The following is a 13,150-nucleotide window of genomic DNA, read 5'->3' on the forward strand; positions in this document are numbered from 1 at the left end:
AGATTGTGTCACCTTATAAATTGAAGTGCATCTGACATATAAAACGTTTTTAGGAAAGAATCTATTCCTTTAAAAATTTTAAGTATTATCAGTAAACTCAGACATAGGTAGCTGTTACAATCTGACTTTAGTTTAAGATAGTCTGATATGTCAAGACTTGTGGGTTAATATTTGGGGAATATTTTTTATCAATTCTTTGTTGTAGGAAAAATACCTGAAGATAAAGAAATGAACATTATCTTGTCTGAACCAGTGATTTTCAATAGCTATCAAAATGATATTTTTAAGTTTTTATAAATGATAGGTCAAGAGCTTTGTACAGAAGGTAGATTATAGTGTCAAAATGAGCCTTCATTGAGTATTGATGCTATATCTGACAAAAAGGACATATCAAGAGAGATATGTTATCTTAGTTATTGTCTTCATTACCATCATCATGAAAATCATCCAAAGTATCTGTCATCATGATGGTCTAAAGCAGTTATACGTTGTGCATTTCAGTATATACTGCTTTTCTAAGCATTGTCATAAACAAGACAATAAAGTTGTTATTTTAGTTTCATCCATTCTAAGAGTTGTAATTCCTATTTGGCTTCAAAATGTACTAAATGTGGATGATAACCTTGACAGGAAACTGGAGAATAAAATATTCAATTATATACTAATTTTCTTTTCAGCTTTGACAATTCACCTCTTTGTATAGGTATGAATAAAATTAGAACTTCTTTAAATTAGACAAGTTACAGTCAGAGGAAACAAGGTGTTTATAATACTTTAAACTCTTTTTAGAAATATTATTTATATAATGGATATTTCTTACCATCTAATCTAATTTCAACCTGAAAATTTATGTAGAAAATTATTGGAAATTCTATTTTTATATTTAATTTTTAATAGTTCAATTGAAAATTCAAATAAAATGATAAAATACAAAATTGATATGCTTGGAAAAGCAAATATATTTGTCTTTGATATTGTAATTGTTAGAGCATTTCTCATATATCTGACTGATATGAACCATCTGGCAAATGTGAAGTTACAGCTTTTTTTTTTTCTATAAAGGCAATGATGCCATAGGACAGCAGACATCATTATTTAGTATGTTTACTAAATGGAGCCCAGCGTGAACTTAGATAACCATGTTTTCCTGGGGATGTGAAAAAGCAGAAAGGCTACTCTATCCTGTTGAGCTCCTTTCCTAAGAAGTTTTCACACAACGGGATGATTTTTCATCTTATGTGATGAAAACCTGCATCCTAATAGGCAACCAGGATCTTTGAAACTAGGGAAGTGTTAAATGTTCTCTAAGATCTACTCAGTTAATAAGCAAACAAAATGCTTTAATTAACAAATTCAAGTCTACAAAGTTTTAGAAAGAGCAAAAATGTGTTAAATATGACTATACCATATTAAATAGACGGAAACATCATGAGCTGAATAATAATTCTCAGAAGCATGAAAGACAGACTCAGTGAATAACTGAAAAATGATCTACGGCAAGCAATGAGATATGGATTAGTTTAGCTAGAAAAACAAAAGTAGATAATATGAAAAGAATAATTTGCAAAGTAAAATTCCCCATTGAGTGTCAGAATAAGCAAGTAAATACATGAGTATTATCAATCACTGCAGTAAAGAAAGATTAAAATATTCATAATTAACATTGTCAATTAGCAGTCCAAAGAAAATGATAGAGGTACTGGAAAATAAGAATTGTATAAAAAACCATATGAGGCAAAATTATCATCAACTGCTATGATCCACAGATGCAATGCATGGTGGACTGTTGAAAGGGAAGTGAATTTTTAATCAGGAGCAATCTTATAAAGAAAGAAATCAGAGTAAAATTTTCCTTATAATTTAGGAGATTAAAGATTACAAACAATAAAGTTCTTTGGCTGGGAATCACATTATTTCTGCTTGCTAAGTTGATTTTTAAATTTCTGTTCTGTAGGTCTTTATAAACATCGTGATAATACAATACTAATCATTCTGGCAATACCTATTTATCTTAAATATACTCATCTAACTTCAGAATTTAAGTTTGATAACGTGTAAATTACATTAGCATAGTTTCTCAGAAATGGCAGGATGTTTTAGATTTATTGAGAGAGAAAAGAGCTTCTACAGGACTCTTAAAGCAAGATTTTATGCTACATATACACACAGTTCTATTATATATTTGATTCTGATCTGTTAATTCAGGTATTTCAAACATTTTTATCCAGAACAAATCTTCACCTAAAGACATTTTTTGGTAAACTTTAAAAAATATGGTGTATTCCACTTCTCCAATTAAAATATCCACTTTTTATCAGAGATACCTGTATGGTTTATGGGGAATCACACATTGATGGCATTATTTTATCTTTTTAGCTTTTATTGCATTATTTATTATTTCTTTGAAATGAGTAGCAAGAAATATAAGTCACACATGCCAGAGAGACAGAAGTAGACTTAAGAGGAAAGGATTCAGTGTTATATGTGAAGACCATTTCACTCATAGTTTCCATGGAGCAGGTGGAGGCAGGAGTAGGTGCTAGGTATAAAATTCAATAAAAAGAGCAAGAAGCAATGGTTTTTAAGAAGCTGAGATACATTTGGCAGCAAATTTAAGCCTTCTGTTGATCCAGACACTGACTTCAAATGCTTTTCAGACTATCATTCAAAGATGCTGGCCTGAAGATAGTTATCTCTGAATGTTCCAGATGGATGTGGAATGATGTCTACCTCATTCCCAAGATCCACTCTCTGTGTTTAGTGTCAGGTGTTATCCAAGGGCAGCCAGTAAGGTTGTTTGCTGCTAAAAGTTCACAGTCAAAGGATTCCAGAAGTCTAAAAAAGTGAAAGGAGGCTGAACTGGAAGGAATCACTCAGCCTCTGGCGAATGGAAGGGTTCTCCTTCTGCCCTGATCATCCTTAGAACCTAAAATGTTACTTAGCATGTCATAGATGCTAAAAATTATATGTGTGAATGACTTAATAGTCTTGGCCTTGAGGTTTGTCCCCAGTGTATCCCTCAGCTCTACATTGTTAATTATTATTTGCTTAAAGTTATTACTGACAATTATTGTTTCTTTACTATTTTTATTTCCTCTTGTTTAAATGTTTAATGACTTTTATTTGCCTAACCTCATTTCTTACAGGAAATAACTTACAATCTTTTATTTTATTTTAATTAAATATTCACATCATTTTATTTCTTAATTTCTTTTTCCATAGTACACTTTCGACTGCCCTTATCTAATTCTGTAAATGTTTGGTTGATTACTTAGAGAAATTGAGTCACCTCTTGAAAATGTGACCAGACCTTTCTCATCACTCTTTTTTTTTTTTTTTTTTTTTTTTGCGGTACGCAGGCCTCTCACTGTTGTGGCCTCTCCCATTGCAGAACACAGGCTCCGGACGCGCAGGCTCAGCGGCCATGGCTCACGGGCCCAGCCACTCCGCGGCATGTGGGATCTTCCCAGACCGGGGCACGAACCCGTGTCACCTGCATCGGCAGGCGGACTCTCAACCACTGCGCCACCAGGGAAGCCCTCATCACTCTTTTTTAATATCATACTGGAAGTCTTTGCTAATGCAACAGTAAAAGAAAAAGAAATATAAGGAACACAGTTTGGGAAGAAAGACATAAAACTGTCTTTGTTTGCAGATAACATGATCATCTATGCAGAAAATCCAAAAGAATTGCCAAAAAACCCACCTCACCTGGAACAAATAAGTGATTATAGCAAGGTTCCAAAATACAAGGTGAATATACAAAATTCAGTTGTTTCCCTATATATCAACAATGAACAATTGGGATTTGAAATTAAAATATCATTTACATTAACACCTTCAAAAATAAAATACTTAGGTATAAATCTAACAAAATCTATATGAGGAAAACTACAAAACTCTGATGGACAAAATCAAAGAAGAACTAAATAAATGGAGAGACACTCCATATTCATGGATAAGAAGACTCAATATTGCCCAAATGTCAGTTATTCCCAACTTGGTCTAGATCCAATGCAATTCCAATCAGAATCTTAGCAAGTTATCTTACTGATATCAACAAAGTGATTCTAAAGTTTATATGGAGAGGCAGAAGACCTAGAATAGTCAATGAAATATTGAAGAACAACAAAGTTGGAAGACTGACACCACCCGACTTCACAGCTTACTCTAAAGCTACAGTAACCGGAACAGTGTGATACTGACAAAAAAATAGATAAACCGATTAGTAGAACAGAATACACAACTCAGAAATAGACCCACAGAAATATACTTAACTGATCTTTGATAAAGGAGAAAAGGCAATACAATGGAGCAAAGATAGTCTCTTCAACAAATGGCACGGGAACAACTGGACATCTGCATATAGAATAAAATGAATCTATATACAGACCTTACACCCTTCACAAAAATTAATTCAAAATGGTTTATAGATCTAAATGTAAAACTCTACACTATGAAACTCCTAGAGGATAGCATAAGAAAAGCCTAGATCACCTTGGGTATAGTGATGCCTTTTTAGATAAAACACCAAAAGCACAATCCATGAAATAATTAATAAACTGGACTTCATTAAAATTTTAAAATTCTGCTCTGCGAAAGACAATATCAGGAGGATTAGAAGACAAGCCACAGACCAGGAGAAAATATTTGCAAAAGACATATCTAGTAAAGAACAGTACCTAAAATTTACAAGGAAACTTGAAAATCAACAATCAGAAAACAAACAACCTAATTAAAAAGTGGGCCAAAGACCTTAACTGACACCTCACCAAAAAAGATACACAGATGACAGACAAGCATATTGAAAGATGCTCTAAATCATACGTCATCAGGGAAATGCAAATTAAGACAATGAGATACCACTACACATTTATTAGAATGACCAAAATCTGGAACACTGACAACAAATGTTGGCAAGGACATGGAACAACAGGAATTCTCATACATTGCTGATGGAAATGCAAAATGTTATAGCTCCTCTGGAAAACAGTTCAGCAGTTTCTTACAACATCCTCTTAACTCAAAATCCAGCAATCATGCTCTTACGTATTTAAGCAAAATAGTTGATTACTTGCGCCCACACAAAAACCTGCACACAGATGTTTATAGCAGCTTTATTCATCATTGCCAAATCGTGGAAGCAACCAAGATGTCCTTCAGTAGGTAAATAAGGAAATAAACTGTGGTATCTAGCAATGAAATATTATTCAGTGTTGAAAGGAAATGAGCTATCAAGCCACAAAAAAAATGGAGGAAACTTAAATGCACATTACTAAGTGAAGGAAGCCAATCTGACAAGGCTACATACTGTATGATTCCAACTACATATCATTCTGAAAAATAGGCAAAACTGTGGAGACAATAAAATGATCAGTTGTGGAAAGGGGTAGGAAAATGGAAAGGAATAGGTGGAGCAGAGGGGATTTTTAGGGCAGAGAAAATTCTCTGTGCGATATTACAATGATGGATACGTGTCATTATGCATTTGTTCAAACCCGTGAATATACAACAGTAAGAGTGAAACATAAGGTAAACTATAGACTTTGGGTAATTGTGATGTGTCAATATAGGTTCATCCTTGGGGAAAAAAAAATATACCACTCTGGTGAGTAATGTAATAATCAGGGAGGCTATGTGTGTCGGGGGGCAGGGAGTCAATGAAAAGTCTCTGTACCTTCCTCCAAATTTTGTTGTAAACCTAAATTCGCTGTAAAAAATAATGTCTTAAAAAATTGTGTCCAGGTACCTTAACCAAGTCTTGCTTTTTAACTTCATTTCTTCTCATGTTTGTATTTGTTTTACATTACTTAAAATTCCAAGAGTGTTTTCTTCAAAGCCGCTTTTCCCTCAGAATACCTAAAAGTTGCCTAGATGCAGTAATTTGAGATGCTGTCTGAAAAATATAATTAAAAGCCAGGAAATTAAGTAATATTTCTGGAGCCATTCTGTTACATGAATTATGTTTAGTGGAATCACATATCAAATTAGAATTTGTTATAATAAAAGAAGGAGAAAATTGTCAACTCAGCCCTCAATTTTACACATTAAGGCAGGTCATCCAGAGAATTTTAATTCAAAGATAATATTTCAATGCCCATGAAAAATTTTGAAACTGAACTTGACTTGGAGGATTTGGGGTGATATGGGACATGAAAGCAAGTAAAATGCTTGTAATAAATATGTTTCTATAATTTCCCTTAGATACAGGTCAATACATTATATGTAAATGCAATGTAGTCTTTTAAATTGCCATTGCCCTCAAATTTCATTATCTTATAATTTTGAATTTTGATTTTTATCTTACCTAATTGAGTTAGATGCTGTCAGCTATACTTCGCACCTAATCTCTTTCACCCTGGAGCTCTTGATCCCCCATCCTGCTTCAATATTTCTTTTTCATATCACATGTGTTACTCAATATTTAACACAATTTACTTTTTTTATTTTTATTATTTACCGTTTGTGTCTTCCTATTAGAATGTAGATGACTTGAATGCAGTGATGTGTGTGTTTGGTAATTAACGTATCTGGAGCACTTAGGGACCCTTCTGGCACTAAGTAGAAAACATATATTTAACAAATAAATATTTGTTAAAAGACTCTTTTTAAAACAGTGATGGAAGTAAAACTAATAATCTTTTCCATTTCCATAGGATGAAAAGTTTCAGTGTGACATTAAGGATCTGGATATATTTGCCACCTTTTCAGCACACAATTTAAGTTACATGTCAAAAAATACTTAGCTCTTTATTGTTTTTGTTGTTGTTAACATTTCAGTGATGATTGTAATTTAAATCTCATCTAAGTTTGCAATAAAGTTCCACCTTCTGGCCACATTCCTAAAACTGTATTATATGTTTGAATAGCATAGAAATTGGTAGCTGTATAATATAAAAATTAAATATTATAAGTTTTTAGAATTAGAAATGATCATTAAAATTATACAGTCTCAACTCACCGTTATTTGCCCATGGAAAAACTGAGTTCACACAGCAAGTTAGGAACAGATAAAAAGGAATAAAACTTAAATATATTTTCTGTCTGTATAGAAACTGTATTTGGTTTTATAGTTTTGCTACTTTGAGAATGGGGTTCTGTAATCTGTGTGGCATGTGTGTAGTTTATATCATACAAAAGAATTATGTTCAATGATTTCATAAGGTCTTTATGAACTTTAAAACTGAAATTTGTTATTTCTTACAGGTTCTTTCAGTACATGATATTTATAAATCATTTCTATAAATTGTAGAATCAGCTCAATAATAACTCTATATCAGAAACTAATAGATCAGATCATTTTTTAATAGACATCTCCTTAAAAATCACATTATCCTTTTGTAAAGATAATTACAAGACTATTTTGGCCTTATTTCTCCCATCATTGTAAATCTATAGATGAACATTAGCTTATGGAGCAGGTGGTAAGAAAAATAACTTAAAGTAATTCTTGAATTACTTGAATTCTAGTCTGAGTACCTACTTTATTTCTCTTGATGTGAAGATATGCCATTCATAATCTGGCATTTTTGGAATTTTTTGTAGCTTTGAAATGTTTTTGAAGATTTGTAGTAAACTACTTTTAATTTTTTTAAATTTCTTCTGAGTAACATGACTTCTAGGTGAATTGCTACATATTACTTTTTCTGTAAATTATCTACTAGAAAGTGCATAAATTAAATTTTGAGGCCTTTTAAGACTGTCATATTATTTCCTTCCCCACATACTACTCCTGGATAAATTTAATGGTCTGACAAAATTCAAAGGTGATATTGAACACTTTGCTACAGAGGAAATTGAAATGTATGGTTCAGTTCAAACAAATATAAATAATGTAATTGTTCAGTCAAGTATTAGAATACTAGTTGCCACTCAATGTCCTTTTTCTCTTTTTGCCTCAGAAAAATAGTTCATTTGGGGAAGTAATACACTCAACTTAGAAACTACATTTTTCAGAATTTCTTGCGATTAGGGATTTCCACTAACTCATGTATGTGAGTATTGTATAGGCCTTCATGAAAACTGGTTAATGGAATCCTAAAGTTCTTATAGCCATCTTGGACTGTGAGTTTATCCTGAGGTTATCTAATGACTTCCTAGCTCTAGGCATTTGATAACTTCCTTGAGTAGCCACATCAGACAGAGGATGCTTACATTCAGAATTCTTTTAAGTAAGGCGGTAAAAAACTGTGTATGTATAAGCCACTGTTAGTACATTGGGTATGGAAGCTACTGCTGATACAGTTCTGAGATTGCCAGTCAAGAGAACTGCACTGATCCCCTCCAGTAATACTTAATATTTGAGATATTTATTAGCAAAAATAAATGTGTTTTAGAGCATTAATGGTTACTGTTACCGAATGAATCGGGGATCCTGCTCACCGCTTACACAATCAATACTCACAAATGGTAGGAAAAAAAGGTGTATTTAATCAGAATGCTGGCAATCTGGGAAGACGGTAGATTCATTGTCCTCCAAAGACCACCTCCGGAGATTCTGCTTGGCCATGAAAGTTATTAAAGGGAAAAAGAGAAGTAATCTCAGTTAATCATTGAGATGAGGGATCAGAGTCATTGCCACCCCCACTGAGTGCAGGCTTGTGTGCAGACTTACTGATTCCTCGTGATCTTCCTCTAGATGTTATTTTGTTCACACAGTTTGGTCACACAGTTTGCTCCGGAGATTACTGAAGGGAAAGCTAGGGAAGAGATCTGGTCATTTGTTAATTACTTATTCTTCATTTCTACCTCTTTGATCTACAGGGAGAACTGACATAAACTCCCGAACTCACAAACATTTTTCTGCTCCCTATAATACAAGGTATTCCTCTGAAGAAAGGTACAGATGCAAGCCTAGAAAGAAAACACAGAGAAGCAGGGAGAATTGCTTATAGAAGCAGTAAGGGGATCTGCGTGGATCTAGCAACAAAAATGTCTGATAAATATGTTATACTAATATGCTATACATAGGTATATTTCTATTATATCAATATATAATATATTTCTGTTGTATGTATATATAATTTTGGTATACACCAAAATTATATATACATAAAATAGTTAAGAAATATGAGCTTCATTTTCATATATATCAAAATGGAACTCACGTTTTCTAACTAAACAGACTTTTAGAGGTCTTAAGCTGACAAAAGGGAGAAATTGGGTGTTCTTATCTCTATAATACAAATTGCAAAACTGCAGTGGTGAGATATAACAACATTGATATGCTATCTAAATATGATCCCTTGTCTCTCCTAAAAAATGGAATATGAAACATTATAGGAATAAGATTCCAACAGTAATGTATATATACAAACCACAGATCCTGAATGTAAATAGTGCCTAAGGAGGATAGGATGAACACTATAGTGGCTTAGACTGCTTTTCAGGTTTCTAGTAAAGTGAAGGTGGATATCAGAGAGAAGATGGTAGGTTAATTGATCTCTGGCTGATCAGTGATCTGCAGGCTTTGCTCAGAGTTCAAAAGTACAGGTGAATAGTTACTTTGGTATTTCTACTGAGGTGGTTGAAGGTTCATAACTATCTGTCCAGGCAATTAAATTTAAAGAATCAGATCTTTGATTTCTTATCACCTAAAGAAAACAACAGCAATTTGTGTTGGCTTAGAATACTTTTTCTTTATGCAGGATATTTAATGTGATTATTACTACATACACACAGATAAACTTGAAAATTGAATAAAGTTTAAAATTAACAAAGAGCATTGAACAAATTATTCCCTGGAAGTTATGATTTATACTTGTTCTACGAAAATATTTTAAAGAAAACCCTTCCTTATTGACTTAATATTGAGAAAGAAGACAGTTTTGGTCCATGTGCAATGTCTTTCAATAGGTACTAATGAAGTAAAATGTATTAAATTTTCTTCTGTATAATTGAACATAATAATACCATTTAAATTAAGAGTTGGAAATATCAAATGTCCAAAATACCACATGTTCTGAAAACAAAGCTTAACTTTAAAACTCAGGTTTTTCTCTAATAGAAATGTGTTTCTAAAAACAGATTAAATGGAATAGAACATTACAATTCTAACCTCATTTGCCAACTCTCCAAGGTTCTTGAGAATCAGCTCTTTAATAATAAGGAAAAGAATCATCCTTTAAAAAATATATGTAAGTCTTTAAAATAAAAATCATGTTTTAAAATGGGACAAGTGAGAAAAGCCTGACTTAATTTTTAAGAATAAACTCCTAACAGAACCTTTCTTTCAAGGTCATTCAAAATTATATCACAAGAAGTTCAAAATCATATTTAAATTCTTAAGAAATCTCAGACCAGATTCTCATCATCGTCTTTGAGATAGTTTTGTAAAGCTGCAGTGCCCCCTGCTTGCTATTTCATCCACCACTTTGGGCCAGCCTTTGAAGGAAGTTTTGAGTCTCTGTCTGATATCACTCTATGAAATGCTCTTTTTCTTGCACATCAGAGAAACTCCTTAAATCAAGCATGTTGCTTTGGAATGAACCCATGTGGGTTATGTTTTAAAATTTGACAATAGTCTAATCATTGTAACATTATAGCTGGCAATCAATGGCTGGTTCATTGCATTTCTACTGTCACCCATTTTGTATTTATTGTATTGGAGATAGCTGGCTTTAATTCCTTCTCATTTCCACATTGATCAATATGAATTATTGTAGATTTTGGACACAAAGCACTGATACTTTTCAAAATGATTCATTTCATATTTTGCTTTAAACACCTTTCTGTATTCCTAGAACACAAGAAAGATAAATATCACAAATAAGGACTAATGATATGAGGACATTTATCACTTTTTAAAGTTGTGCATTAAGTAGCTGTATTGCCAAACAAAAATAATAAAATAATGCCTTCCATAAATCAAACAAATAAAAAGCAGACCATGAATAAATGTTAATTGACAGAATTTTAAATTAATAGGGTTAATGATAAAGATTATTTGAAAATGTTAGTGAATTAATCATATTTTTCATTAAGAGAGAATAATAGAATAGAGAAGAAAGATATGATTATTTTGTTCATTTTTTACATTAAGTTAAATACTGCTCAATTATTAACATCTCAATATGAAGGACAGGAGAAATAATTTTAGTAGACCTTAGGAAAACAAAGAAAGTATAAAGGATTCATGCAATGTTAACTTTAGACTATTCTTACTAGTATCTCTCTCTCTCTCACACACACCCCCCAGAATAAGCTTAAAAGACAGAATTCAGGGGCCTCCCTGGTGGCGCAGTGGTTGAGAGTCCGTCTGCTGATGCATGGGACACGGGTTCGTGCCCCGGTCCGAGAAGATCCCACATGCTGCGGAGCGGCTGGGCCCGTGAGCCATGGCCGCTGAGCCTGCGCGTCTGGAGCCTGTGCTCCGCAATGGGAGAGGCCACAACAGTGAGAGGGCCGCGTACCGCAAAAAAAACCAAACAAAAGACAGAATTCAATAAATAACAGGCAAAAGTGGACTGTGGATAACTGCCTCAGGGAGATCAACTTGAAATTTGAAATGTTCCAAATAATATTATCTCTATATTTCCTTTTTGATTTGATATTTAATAATGAATGTGTCAATGTTATTAGATAAAGTATGAAAACAGCCCCATATTCAACACCATTTTTTAAGACCTTAGTAACTTTAATATTAATTTCATAACTAATTAAATAAGAATATTCATTGCTAAAAAATTCACCACACTTCCAGCCAACAAACAGACAACCAAGCAAACCAAAATCCTAGTCAATGGACCATGTTCTAATTTAAAATGTACCCTATGGGAACTTGTAAACCTTTTTTTGAAATAGCTGCAGTTAATGAATACTCACCCAATGACATTGATTAGAAATATTGATGACAACAGCAAACATGCAACAAATCCTAAATTAATCATGTATAGAATAACAGATATCAAAGTGAAAGATTCTAAAATAAAAGAGCTAAATAGAAAATAAATAATTCATTATAAATCTAGAAACTATGACTTCTGTCTATAACTTGAAGAAATTTAAACTGAATTTTATAAACACATTTAACTATGTACATTTAGCATATTAAAAAAGAAAATTTCCTACTTGAAGCATCAATTAATTAATATTCCAACCCTGTTCCTGAATGTTGTATTTTCCTCTAGGGTTTCCTTCAGATGAAAAGGCATTTGCTATACAAAAATGCTAACAAAGTGTTATGATAAGCCCATCTGTGAGAATTCCTCAGTCGCTAGTACAAGAACAATTAGAAAACCTCATGTGAGCAGCTCTGCATCATTTCTTGGCTTTGACAAGCAGCCGTGTATACAACATTTCAACAATATCCTCAGAGGGAGTCATTTCAGAAACAACTGGGAAATACTCACCAAACATGAAAGTCTGTCAAGAAAGTACTCCAACTCAGAAACTTACTGCTTTGGACTCTGAGGCTTAAAACATTTTCAGGACTTGTTTGACACTATAACAGCAATAAAAAGTGGGGGTAGGGTAACGCTTTCAACATGGCATTCATTGTCTCCAATTAATTTATCCTTCCTGTTTAAGTAGGAAATTATTTTTAAATGCACACATAAAATTAGAGAAAAATAAATTAGTAAATTGTTTATTTTAAAATGCATACAGACAATAAGAGAAATATTGTCCACTAACTGCTTTTCCCATCAAACTCAAATTGTGTAATGGGTCGTAAGGAGTAGTGGTATGCTTAGGAACAATGGATGGTGGAAGTGTAATGAAGTGAATGAAAGACTTTTCACAAATGAAATATTCTTTTGGGATGATGTGGTAGAGAGAAATTCATGCTTTTTTTAAATCTCAAGTATTTCCACTAATTTCTTTTTTTTTTTAATAAATAAATTTATTTATTTATTTTTGGCTGTGTTGAGGCTTCGTTGCTGTGCACGGGCTTTCTCTAGTTGCAGCGAGCAGGGCTACTTTTGTTGTGGTGTGTGGGCTTCCTACTGTGGTGGCTTCTCTTGTTGTGGATCACAGGCTCTTAGGCACGGGCTTCAGTAGTTGCAGCGTATGGGCTCAGTAGTTGTGGCTCGTGGGCTCTAGAGTTCAGGCTCAGTAGTTGTGGCACACGAGTTTTGTTGCTCTGTGGCATGTGGGATCTTCCTGGACCAGGGCTCAAACCTGTGTCCCCTGCATTGGCAGGCAGATCCTT

Source organism: Phocoena sinus, chromosome 1 (assembly GCF_008692025.1).
Source record: "Phocoena sinus isolate mPhoSin1 chromosome 1, mPhoSin1.pri, whole genome shotgun sequence".
In the NCBI taxonomy this organism is placed as follows: domain Eukaryota; kingdom Metazoa; phylum Chordata; class Mammalia; order Artiodactyla; family Phocoenidae; genus Phocoena; species Phocoena sinus.